We start from the raw sequence: 10310 nt of genomic DNA, 5'->3' as shown, positions 1-10310 counted from the left end.
TTATGCTTACAGTTCACTGACTCTACCACCCACAGTGTCTTTGACCTTGAGACTGCCAATGTTATGGGGTCCCTGTATTCTTTTTTTTTTTTTTTTTTTTTGAGACGGAGTCTTGCTCTGTCACCCAGGCTGGAGTGCGATCTTGGCTCACTGCAAGCTCTGCCTCCCAGGTTCACGCCATTCTCCTGGACTACAGGCACCCGCCACTGCGCCCAGCTAATTTTTTGTATTTTTTTTAGTGGAGATGGGGTTTCACTTTGTTAGCTAGGATGGTCTCGATCTCCTGACCTCATGTTCCGCCCACCTTGGCCTCTCAAAGTGCTGGGATTACAGGCGTGAGCCATCGTGCCTGGCCTGGGTCCCTGTATTCTAGATTTTATGATCCCGTGTCATAATTTCACTCCTCTGAAAATACCCTAAATCCCTTTGTCTGTCTTTTCTTCCATTATACTCACCGTGCCATTTTTCTATTGATGACTTCTTTACACTGGGAGCTGTTTCTCAGATTCCTTTCTTTGAAAGGTTCAGAGTGTTAGATTTGGCCAACAGTGAAAATGTGCAAGATTTGGGAGTCAAGGTGAAACAGCAGCCATTATTCTGAAGGTTGTCATTGATTAGAGGTAGACACCCAGGCTGGTGTTTGTCATTGGTTAGGGGTAGACACAGGGGTGCCAGAGATTCCAGGGTGCACTCCCTTTTTCCCTTGCTGGGACTCTCTTCCCAACTGCTGGCTGTACTGACCAACAGTGACCTCAGGCCCATCTCCAGGTACTTTGATGTGAACTCACAGAGCAGCAGCACTCTTCTATGAACTTTGACACCATCCCCCTTTGCAGTCCACTTTCAGCAACCAAATGTGGCTAGCTTCCACATAGCCTGCAGCTGCCCAGCCGTTCTCTGGTGCAGGCCTGGTTAGTGGCTTTTTTCTGATCCTTCAGTTCCATATTTGGATTCTTACTTCCCTGGCTCCTCCTACAATTGTGTAAGTTCTAATTGCTAGAGTAAGTTCCTTATTACACAATACTCACCTTGTTCAGTCTCACTGATTTGCTTTTCTTTGAGCTTGCCCCAGAGAGACTGAATATTGCTGGAGAAAACACACAACCCTAGTGACTGATTACACTTTAATTAATAACTGCATTGTAGTCATCCAGTTTTGTCTGTGTAGACCCTTTCCTTCTTCTGCAAGTAATAACAGCACGATGTTGCTGGAGGAAGTCTCCAGACCCCACTGAACACAGTCTGGGGGCTATTGTCCTTTGACTCAGTCTGGCCAATCAGTTGCTCTCTCCTTGGAATCAGGATGCAGAGCAATGGAACTCTTTCATCCCAACAGCTGCAATCCATGACTGCCGTCCATGAGTTCCTGCTACCGAGAACTCCGCTCCTTCAGCTTTTTCCTTGACCATGTGAACTACTCTTCATTCTTCCAATAGATTTGTTGTTGAACTTAGCCAGAGTCCAAGTCTAAGGCTTGCCAGCTTTATCCATTGTCATCCCAGTGCTGGACAGAATAGAGTTAAAGCTAGAGACCTTTGACACACCACGAGAGACCTTCCCTTTGCTCAGGCTGATACTGAATAAAAGATCAATCTTCTCTAGGCTCTCCTTACCATATCATCATGGCGTGCTTTCCTAGCTTTCACAATACTCAAGATCCAGAAATGTTTCAGAATAACAAGATCTCATTGAATCACGTGGGAAAGAGCCTTGGACCCAACACATTAGCTTTCCAGTTGTTTTCTTTGATACGTCCCAGATCTGTGAACTTGCACAAGCCACTCCCATTCTTCTTCTTCTTTTTTTTTTTTTTTTTTTGAGACAGAGTCTCACTCTGTCACCCAGGCTGGAGTGTGGCGGTGCAATCTCAGCTCACTGCAACCTTTGCCTCCCAGGTTCAAGCGGTTTTTCCGCCTCAGCTTCCTGAGTAGCTGGGATTACAGGTGCGTGCTACCATGCCCTGCTAATTTTTGTATTTTTAGTAGAGACAGGGTTTTGCCATGTTGGCCAGGCTAGTCTCGAACTCCTGACCTCTGGTGATTCACCCGCCTAGGCCTCCCAAAGTGCTCGCGTTACAGGTGTGAGCCACCATGCCCGGCCTCCATTCCCATTCTCTTAAGTGCAGGATACTACCTCTATAAAATAAGTATATAGATATACTTGAGATTAGTTGCAGGGTCCTGGGTAAGTGAATTTCTCGAGGTGTACGAGTGCTCAAGATCTATAATTCTGTGACTTCCACTAAAGTCCTCATCATAAATGTGGTGACATTTTAGCATCTGCTTTAGTGTCATTTATAATACTGAAAAATTTGGGAAAACCACGAATAACCACCAATAAAGGATAAATTTGGATATACACACATAATGGGCCATTTGGTGGTAGCTAAAAATCATGTTTTAGAAGGATTCTTGATGTGGAGAAATAAGTTAAAATAAGAGAAAAATACAATTTTTTATATACAAAGTGGTCCCAGAACAATGTGGGAGGAAGGGAATATATGAAAATATTAAGGTGATTATTTGGGGGTGGCAGGGTTGTTAATCATTTTTTCCATTACATATACTTGTCTCTGTGTTTTAACATTTTTACAATGAATATGTGTGACATATACTGTAAGAAAAAAAAACTGAAAAACATTTTGAGATACCTGATCTATATATTCTAAATTATATGCCTTATACATGTTTATGCCCTTTAACTATAAAAATTTCATTTTGGAGATTTACTATCAGACAGTAATTAAAATTATAGAGTATGCTATAATACACAGATGTTAATGTAACATTCTGTGTAATACTGTAAAATTGGAAACAGCCTAATAATGCAGGAATGCTCAGAGAAGGATACACCATCTAATTAAAATCAAAGGTGGACTTTTAAAATTGTGTATATGAAGTCTGTAATAACAAAGAAAGTTTATGAAGGAATGTTAAGTGAGAAACAATAAAATTATATTCTGATGATGTCTATGACATTTAAAACAAACAAAAATAATCCATTGAAATAATCTGGAATAAAGAAAGGTGATTATTTTGGGTGGTGAGACTTCAGGTAATTATAAAATATGACTTGGCTTTTCTATGTTTGCACCAACCTAATAAATAGTTACTTGTTATTTATGTAAACATGAAAACGTGTAATTATTATTATTGTTGTTGTTTTCTGCAGTGAAAACATTTATTTTACAACAGTAATCTTTATTTTAGGTCAACATTCAGACATATAAGACAGAGATCACCATGCAAAACCAGTCTGGCCCTTAGATGTGTGTGCTCGAGCCAGGATCAGTCAGAGTCTGACAGCACCTCCACCCCAACACGGTTGGATTCCAGGATGCCAGTGACAAAACCAGAGAATGGACAACCAGCCTCCATGCATTTGCATTTAATTTTTTTTTTTTTTTTTTTGAGATGGAGTCTCGCTCTGTCGCCCAGCCTGGAGTGCAGTGGCCAGATCTCAGCTCACTGCAAGCTCCGCCTCCCGGGTTTACGCCATTCTCCTGCCTCAGCCTCCCGAGTAGCTGGGACTACAGATGCCCGCCACCTCGCCCGGCTAGTTTTTTGTATTTTTAGTAGAGACGGGGTTTCACTGTGTTAGCCAGGATGGTCTCAATCTCCTGACCTTGTGATCCTCCCTTCTCGGCCTCCCAAAGTGCTGGGATTACAGGCTTGAGCCACCGTGCCCGGCCTGCGTTTAATTTTTAAAAACAATACATATTTCAGTGTTAACTTCCTCCCCTCACCTGGCTTGAAACATTTTCCCCATTTTCCAGGGAAACAAAATATACCAAAAGGTGCCACCTGCAGGACCCTGGGCCCAGTTCCTCTAGGGCCAGGACAGGGCCCCTTTCTGGGCTGCCCTTCAGATGCAGCTTTGCCATTGATTGTATCTGTTGCTTAGAAAATCATCTTTAATATTTTAGGGGAGGAAAGGGTTTCCAGTCACCTCCTAGATTTCACACTGGGACACATACCTGGGTCAGGTGAGCATGACACAGAGCCCCCAGGATGGGCACCTGACCCTGCAGACCAGAGGCCAATGCCGTTGGGGGCCATGGCAGTGCCCTGGGCACACACACTCTGCACACAGTAGGCTCAGCCGTTCCTTTTGTGCACCTGCCAGGAAAGCCTCCTAAAGGTCCCTGCCCGACTCGTCAAGAAACCAGAGGCTGTTTTAGAGCCACCTTTTATTGTACTGTTTGCTTCACTGCTGGACATCAACATGACATGCTTGCTGTGTCATATGTACACATATGTGCACACACAGACCCACCACAGCCCATACTGACAGCATGTGATGACGCGAATCGTTGCTGGTAAGGACAGTAAAAATGTAGCTTTTGCCAATTCCACAGTATGATTCACAACCTAAATAACAGACACAGGCCAGTCCTGTGCCACGTGGGTTCGCAGCTCCAAATACNTCCCTGCCCAACTCCCAAGAAACCAAAGGCCGTTTCAGAGCCACCTTAAATTGTACTTGTGGCTTCACCACGGGACAGCAGCACAAATGACACGCTTGCTGTGTGATATATACATATACACATATGTACACACACGGACACACCACAGCCCACACTCACAGCATGTGACGACGCGAACCGTTGCTGGTAAGGACAGTAAAAATGTAGCTTTTGCCAATTCCACAGTATGATTCACAACCTAAATAACAGACACAGGCCAGTCCTGTGCCACGTGGGTTCGCAGCTCCAAATACTGGCAAAGGGTGAGATTAGTCACTTCGTGTCCCCTCACGAGATGTCCCACAGCAGGATGCACTGAGCCAGAGCTAAGGGAGGGCGGACAAGCCCCACGTCGAACTCTGCCCGCAGCACCCGGACCCTCCAGTGGCAGCCTGCATGCTGGTGCCCCTGCGGCACAAGGCTCGCCTGGAACAGACGCTCTGGTCTCGGCAGGGCAACGGGTGCCACCATGGGCAACATGTAGCACCCGAGAGCAGCCTCGACTGTGTGAGGCTTCAGGGCTTTTCCTGGACGGCAGCAGCCGACACGGAGCTGAAGCTTCCTGCTGGGCACGTGCGCATGCCAGTTTCTTTTTCTAATAGGTCCCCACTGGGTGCTGGTCGCATTAACTGAACATCAGAGAACTGGGAAAGTTCGAAACACTGAGCAGTGGTATCTAAAGCATTTTAAAAATAAAGCCAAAAGGAAGACAAATCCCACGTCACTGAGTGGAGACAAATCTACACACCGGCAGCTGCCATGAAAGGGCTCCCGGGGCTGCTCCTACGCCTCCTGCAGGTGGGAAGCAGTCAGTGCTGCCTGGACCCCCTTGTGAACCAGACAGGCCTCAAAGCACAATGACCCCAGCAGGCCCCTGGCAGCACCCAGCAGCAGCGTCCAGTGGGACGTTCTGTGCCCATGGCCACAGTTGCTCACAGCATCGTCCGCAGCCCAAGAGTGAGGAGTTGGGGTCCTGTCACTGCCACCAGCAGTCAGGGGTGCTGGGGGCATCCTGATCTGTTCGCACGTGGACAGGGAGGCATGTAAGCTCCCCCAGGGGACTCACCACCTCTTTTAATTAATAGGGAAACAGTCCACTCAAGAAAAAGAGAAAACCTGGGAGGTTCTCTTTCCTTGAATTAAGACAAGGCCTTGAAACCAATAGGGAAGAACACCAGAAACGGTTTTGCTTCCGGGTCAGGCAGTGGGAGGAACTCCAGGCCCCGAGTGTCTGGGCTTCCTGGGGGTCTTATAATCACAATGTGAGAATTGTCATGGCCATGATTTATTTAGGTTTTACAAATTCTGCAGGGACCGGATTCCACAAACCTCCAGACGTGCTCCTCTTTCCCACTCTACCCCACCCTTTGCAGGGAGCTGCATGGTTCTAAAAAATGGTTCATTGGACTCTGTAACTGAAAAGTCACCTGCCAAGGGGCCCACTCTGATGAGTACCAAAAGGCCTTGGAGTGTTCTAGCCACAGAGCTGTGTGCAGGCCCAACAGACGGCCTGGTGGGGCTGAGCCAGGACTCCCGACGGGCGGCTTTCTAGTTTAGGTCCAAGGTTAGAACCTGGCTCTTTGCCAGTCTGGGGAAAAATAACTCACTTCCTAAGCTACATCTACAAAAATCACAAAGACTGAGTACAGCCGGCATCTCAGGCTGAACTTGCTGCTGTGTTGAGCGGCATGAAGGCACCCCACCGTCTCGCTGCCTAGCATTTCAGGACAGGCCAAACAATGAATTTCTTACTCTTTTAGGAGAGGTCTGATTTTGACAAATTCTTTCTGATTTAATATCACAGTGCATAGCTCTCCTCTCATCAAAGGTCTTCATGATCGTTTTAGGGAGAAAAACCAAAGAAAAGTGGGACAAACAAAACTGCCCCAGGACCTGGTGCTGGCAGCCAGCTCATCACCCACATGGGGATCTGCAGTAGGGGTCAGCTGGGGGCCCTCAACCAGCAACCCGCTCCTAAGCATGTCCAGATTTGTCCTCACATCCATGTCTTTTTTGGCAATTTCCTGGTGAACCTGAACCTACCCCTCTGCACAGCCTTGGGTGGGCCACTGAGGGTAATGACTGAGCTGGGGCCACGAGTCAGCAGGCAGGCAGGGAAAAGGGACCTCAGGAGACTCATCTGGTTGATCCAAGCCACAGCCACCACACACAGCCTCTTCCTCAGCTTCATCTCCACTGAGAACTCTGCAGCTCTGCTGTGGTCACCACGGACGTTCTGCAGAAACCAGGCCCACTGGAGTCTGCAGCATGGGGCCAAAGGCAGGCCCAGTACATCGAGGGCTCAGAGCCACAGAGTGGGGGCAGCTCTGAGCCCTCAGCCAGCACAAGCACATCAGGCTCATTTCACCTGTTCCCCTACCCAGGGTGCCACCCAAAAGGTCTAGGACAGACAAGAGACTGACTTCCAATAGTCCACAGATGGATTCTGCGGTCTGGTTGCTGGCCTCCCAGGGACCCAACCCTCCTGAGCTAGAGGGTCCCTCTGGTCCAGTCAGTCCTTCCTCCAGGGACCTAACGAATCCGGCTCTGCTTGAATAATCGATGATGGGGCAAAGGCAAGTGGGGCAGATGGGAGCTCTGGCAAACACGGGAGGAGGGGTCTTGGAAGAGCCCCCGTCTGCAGCAGCTGGGTGCTCACACACAGACAATCTACTCTCTGACTGTGCTCATTGGGCTGGTGCTACCATCTGTGGTTGTAAATATCCAAAAAGGGCTACGGAAAGGACCGGTGGGCTGGAAGGAATGTGGAGAATGACCCCAGGTTAGAGGAGGAGGAGACTGGCCCCATCAATCCAGCTCACAGCCTGGAAAAGTGCAGGAAGACAGACAAATGACTCCAACGCGGGCGAAAGACACACCTCCAAGGACAGGAGTCGCAGAGCCCATGTGACAAGGAGACCCAGGATCAAAACACTGTGCGGAGGACGCGATGTCAACCTCGGAAGGTCGGAAGGGGCCTCCTATGCTTTCCATACCGACTTCCCCCATGGGAGAAACCCTGCCACAAGGCCCAGGAAACCACAGACCCCAAGCCAGCTGTGCCCAGCACAGACACCAAGGAATGACGGTGATGCCGGTGATGCCAGGAGGACACGGCCCCTAGCCGCATCATCAGCTGTAGGACGATGGGTGTGTCTGTGGCCTCCCTTTCGTCAGACTGCAGCCTCGGGAGACACGTAGAACTCTGTCTCCTTGCCCTCAGGCGCCTTGAGCCTACACTTCCCACAGCACAGCAGCGGTTGAAGCAGCACCACAGAAGCAGCAGCAGCAGCACCTGAGGAGGCTGCAGAAGACAAACAGGGCCTTGGCCCACCTCCTGGACAGCACGAGGTAGGTGTTCACGTTCTCTTCCCCAAACTGTTTGGCCAGGTAGAGCCCCAGCGAGCCGTAGTTGTCATAGATGTTCCTTTTTTTGGCGTCCGTCAGGATGGCATGGGCCTTGTTAAACTTGTCTGTGGCCTCTGGGTTGTCAGGGTTCTTGTCGAGGTGGTATTTCGAGGTAAGTTTCTGACAGGACTTTTTAATGTCATCTGAGGTTGCGTTCTTGTCCAGCCCAAGAACGTGGTACAATGATTCCCCAGAGGTAGACAGTGAGTGCTGTCTCTGGTCTGCCATGTTAGGCTAATCTGCCGGTCCGCCAGCCCTCCCGCCGGCTCCATGGCTCTTGCTCCCCGCTTTGTGGTGCTGCTGGGCAGCGGCCGACACACTCCTCAGCCTAGAGACCCCGGGTGGCAGCGGTGGCGGCGGCAGCAGAAGGTGCGGGTGCAGCACTGTCAGCGGCAACAGAGACGCTACAATTATTTTAAAATAAAAAAATACCTGCTCTACGGAAGGGAGATTGATGAGTTGAGAGCTTCCTGGGGATGGGTGGAGACAGGGCTGATAAACTGCTGTCCATATTCAAGGGCCTTAAGGCCCTACCCCCAAAGTAGGGGCTCCCTGCCCCGAGTTGTCACATAAAACAAACTCCCTCCAGCCAGATGCAGCCTGGGCCCCTGAAAGCCCAGCTCAGGATGTGGGTCTCTCCTAGGGTTGCTGGAGATCTTCAGGGAGATAGGGAATGTCCTTCTCTCAGCACTTTCTTCCCCAGGCTGCCCCGGCCACAAAAGTCCCCTGTCAGGTTCATTGCCACCTTCTCCTACTCCTTTCTGGTGAGTGCTTTTATCAGCAGTTTTTTTGATAATGATGATGGTGATGGGTGATAATAGCTTCCCGAGTTCTTATGAGAGGTGACAACGTGCTAGCAGCCCTTGCTCTCAGCACCTCCTCCGCCTCGGGGTCCACTCTGGCAGCGCTTGAGGAGCTCTTCAGCCTGCTGTTGCACTGTGGGAGCCCCTCTCTGGGCTGGCCGAGGCCAGAACCGGCTCCCTCTGCTTTCGGGAAGGTGTGGAGGGAGAGGTGCAGGCGGGAACCAGGGCTGCACGGGCTCATGGGCCAGCTCGAGTTCCCGGTGGGCATGGGCTTGGCAGCCCCACACTGGTAGCTACTGGCTGGCGCTGCTGGCCCCAGGCAGTGGGGGGCTTAGCACCAGGGCCAGCAGCTGCGGAGGGTGTGCTGGGTCCCCCAGCACTGCTGGCCAGCCTGTGCCACACTCGAATTATGGCCAGGCCTCAGCCGCCTCCCCACAGGGCAGGGCTCAAGACCTGCAGCCTACTATGCCCAAGCCCCCCACTCCCAGGTGGGCTCCCACAGCCCAAGCATCCCCGACAGGCCCCGCCCCCTGCTCCACGGTGCCGGGTTCCACCCACGGCCCAAGGGCTGGGGAGTGCCTGCACACGGTGCCAGGACTGACATGCAGCTGGGCCCGCAGCCTCCACTAGGGGAAGCCAGCTGGGCTCCTGAGTTGGGTGGGGACTTGGAGAACTTTTGTGTCTAGCTGGAGGATTGTATATGTGACAATCAGCACTCTGTGTCTAGTTCAGGGTTTGTGGATGCACCAATCAGCACTCTATATCTAGCTAATCTGGTGGGGACTTAGAGAACTTTTACATCTAGCTAGAGGATTGTAAATGCACCAATCTGTGTCTAGCTCCGGGTTTGTGGATGCACCAAACAGCACTATGTATCTAGCTAATCTGGTGGGGACTTGGAGAACTTTTATGTCTAGCTAGAGGATTGTAAATGCACCAATCAGCACTCTGTGTCTAGCTCAGGGATTGTAAACACACCAATCAGCACGTTGTCAAAAACAGACCAATCAGCTCTCTGTAAAACGGACCAATCAGCAGGATGTGGGTGGGGCCAGATAAGGGAATAAATACAGGCTGCCTGAGCCAGCCTCGGCAACAACGTGCTCTTGTCTTCCACCTGGTAGTGAGATTTGTTCTTTTGCTGTTTACAATAAATCTTGTTGCTGCTCACTTTTTGGGTCCATGCAGCCCTGGTGAGCTGTGACACTCACCGCTGAGGTCTCCAGTTTCACTCCTGAAGCCAGCGAGACCACAAACCCACCTGGAGGCGTGAACAATTCCAGACGCGCGGCCTTTAGGAGCTGTTAACACTCACTGCTACAGTCCGTGGCTTCATTGTTGAAGTCAGCAACACCAAGAACTCACCAATTCCGGACACAGTTATGACAGGCCAATCATGTTACACAGAGCATTCCCTTGAATCTTAACATTCAGTATGTACACACCTTATGAGATATACACAGTTCTCCTCATTTTACAGAGGAGAAAGCTGAGATTTAGAGATAAATTGATTTCCTCTAGATCACATTGGCAGTTGTCAGATCTAACTGAGTAGCTCTAAAGTCTTTGCTCTTAACCCTGTCTTGATGTAGGCTGGATGCTCCACTTGGACTCTAGCCTGTAATGCTGTCTTC

General features: G+C 49.9%; 1 long non-coding RNA gene and 1 pseudogene across 1 annotated transcript; both read right to left on the bottom strand.

The window, feature by feature from the left end:
- Nucleotides 1-4453: 4453 nt before the first annotated feature.
- On the bottom strand, nucleotides 4454-5802 carry LOC108537273 (uncharacterized). Its single transcript, XR_001887746.1, has 2 exons — nucleotides 4953-5802; nucleotides 4454-4903 (listed from the first exon to the last, which is right to left on the bottom strand). It is a non-coding gene; the product is annotated as an uncharacterized LOC108537273 (long non-coding RNA).
- A 659-nt stretch (nucleotides 5803-6461) lies between these two features.
- Nucleotides 6462-8119, bottom strand: LOC108537221 (dnaJ homolog subfamily C member 5 pseudogene; annotated as a pseudogene).
- Nucleotides 8120-10310: the final 2191 nt, after the last annotated feature.

Source organism: Rhinopithecus bieti, unplaced genomic scaffold, assembly GCF_001698545.2.
Source record: "Rhinopithecus bieti isolate Rb0 unplaced genomic scaffold, ASM169854v2 scaffold_315, whole genome shotgun sequence".
NCBI lineage: Eukaryota > Metazoa > Chordata > Mammalia > Primates > Cercopithecidae > Rhinopithecus > Rhinopithecus bieti.
The sequence above is the reverse complement of the archived record's forward strand: the minus strand, read 5'-3'. Positions and strand labels throughout refer to the sequence as shown.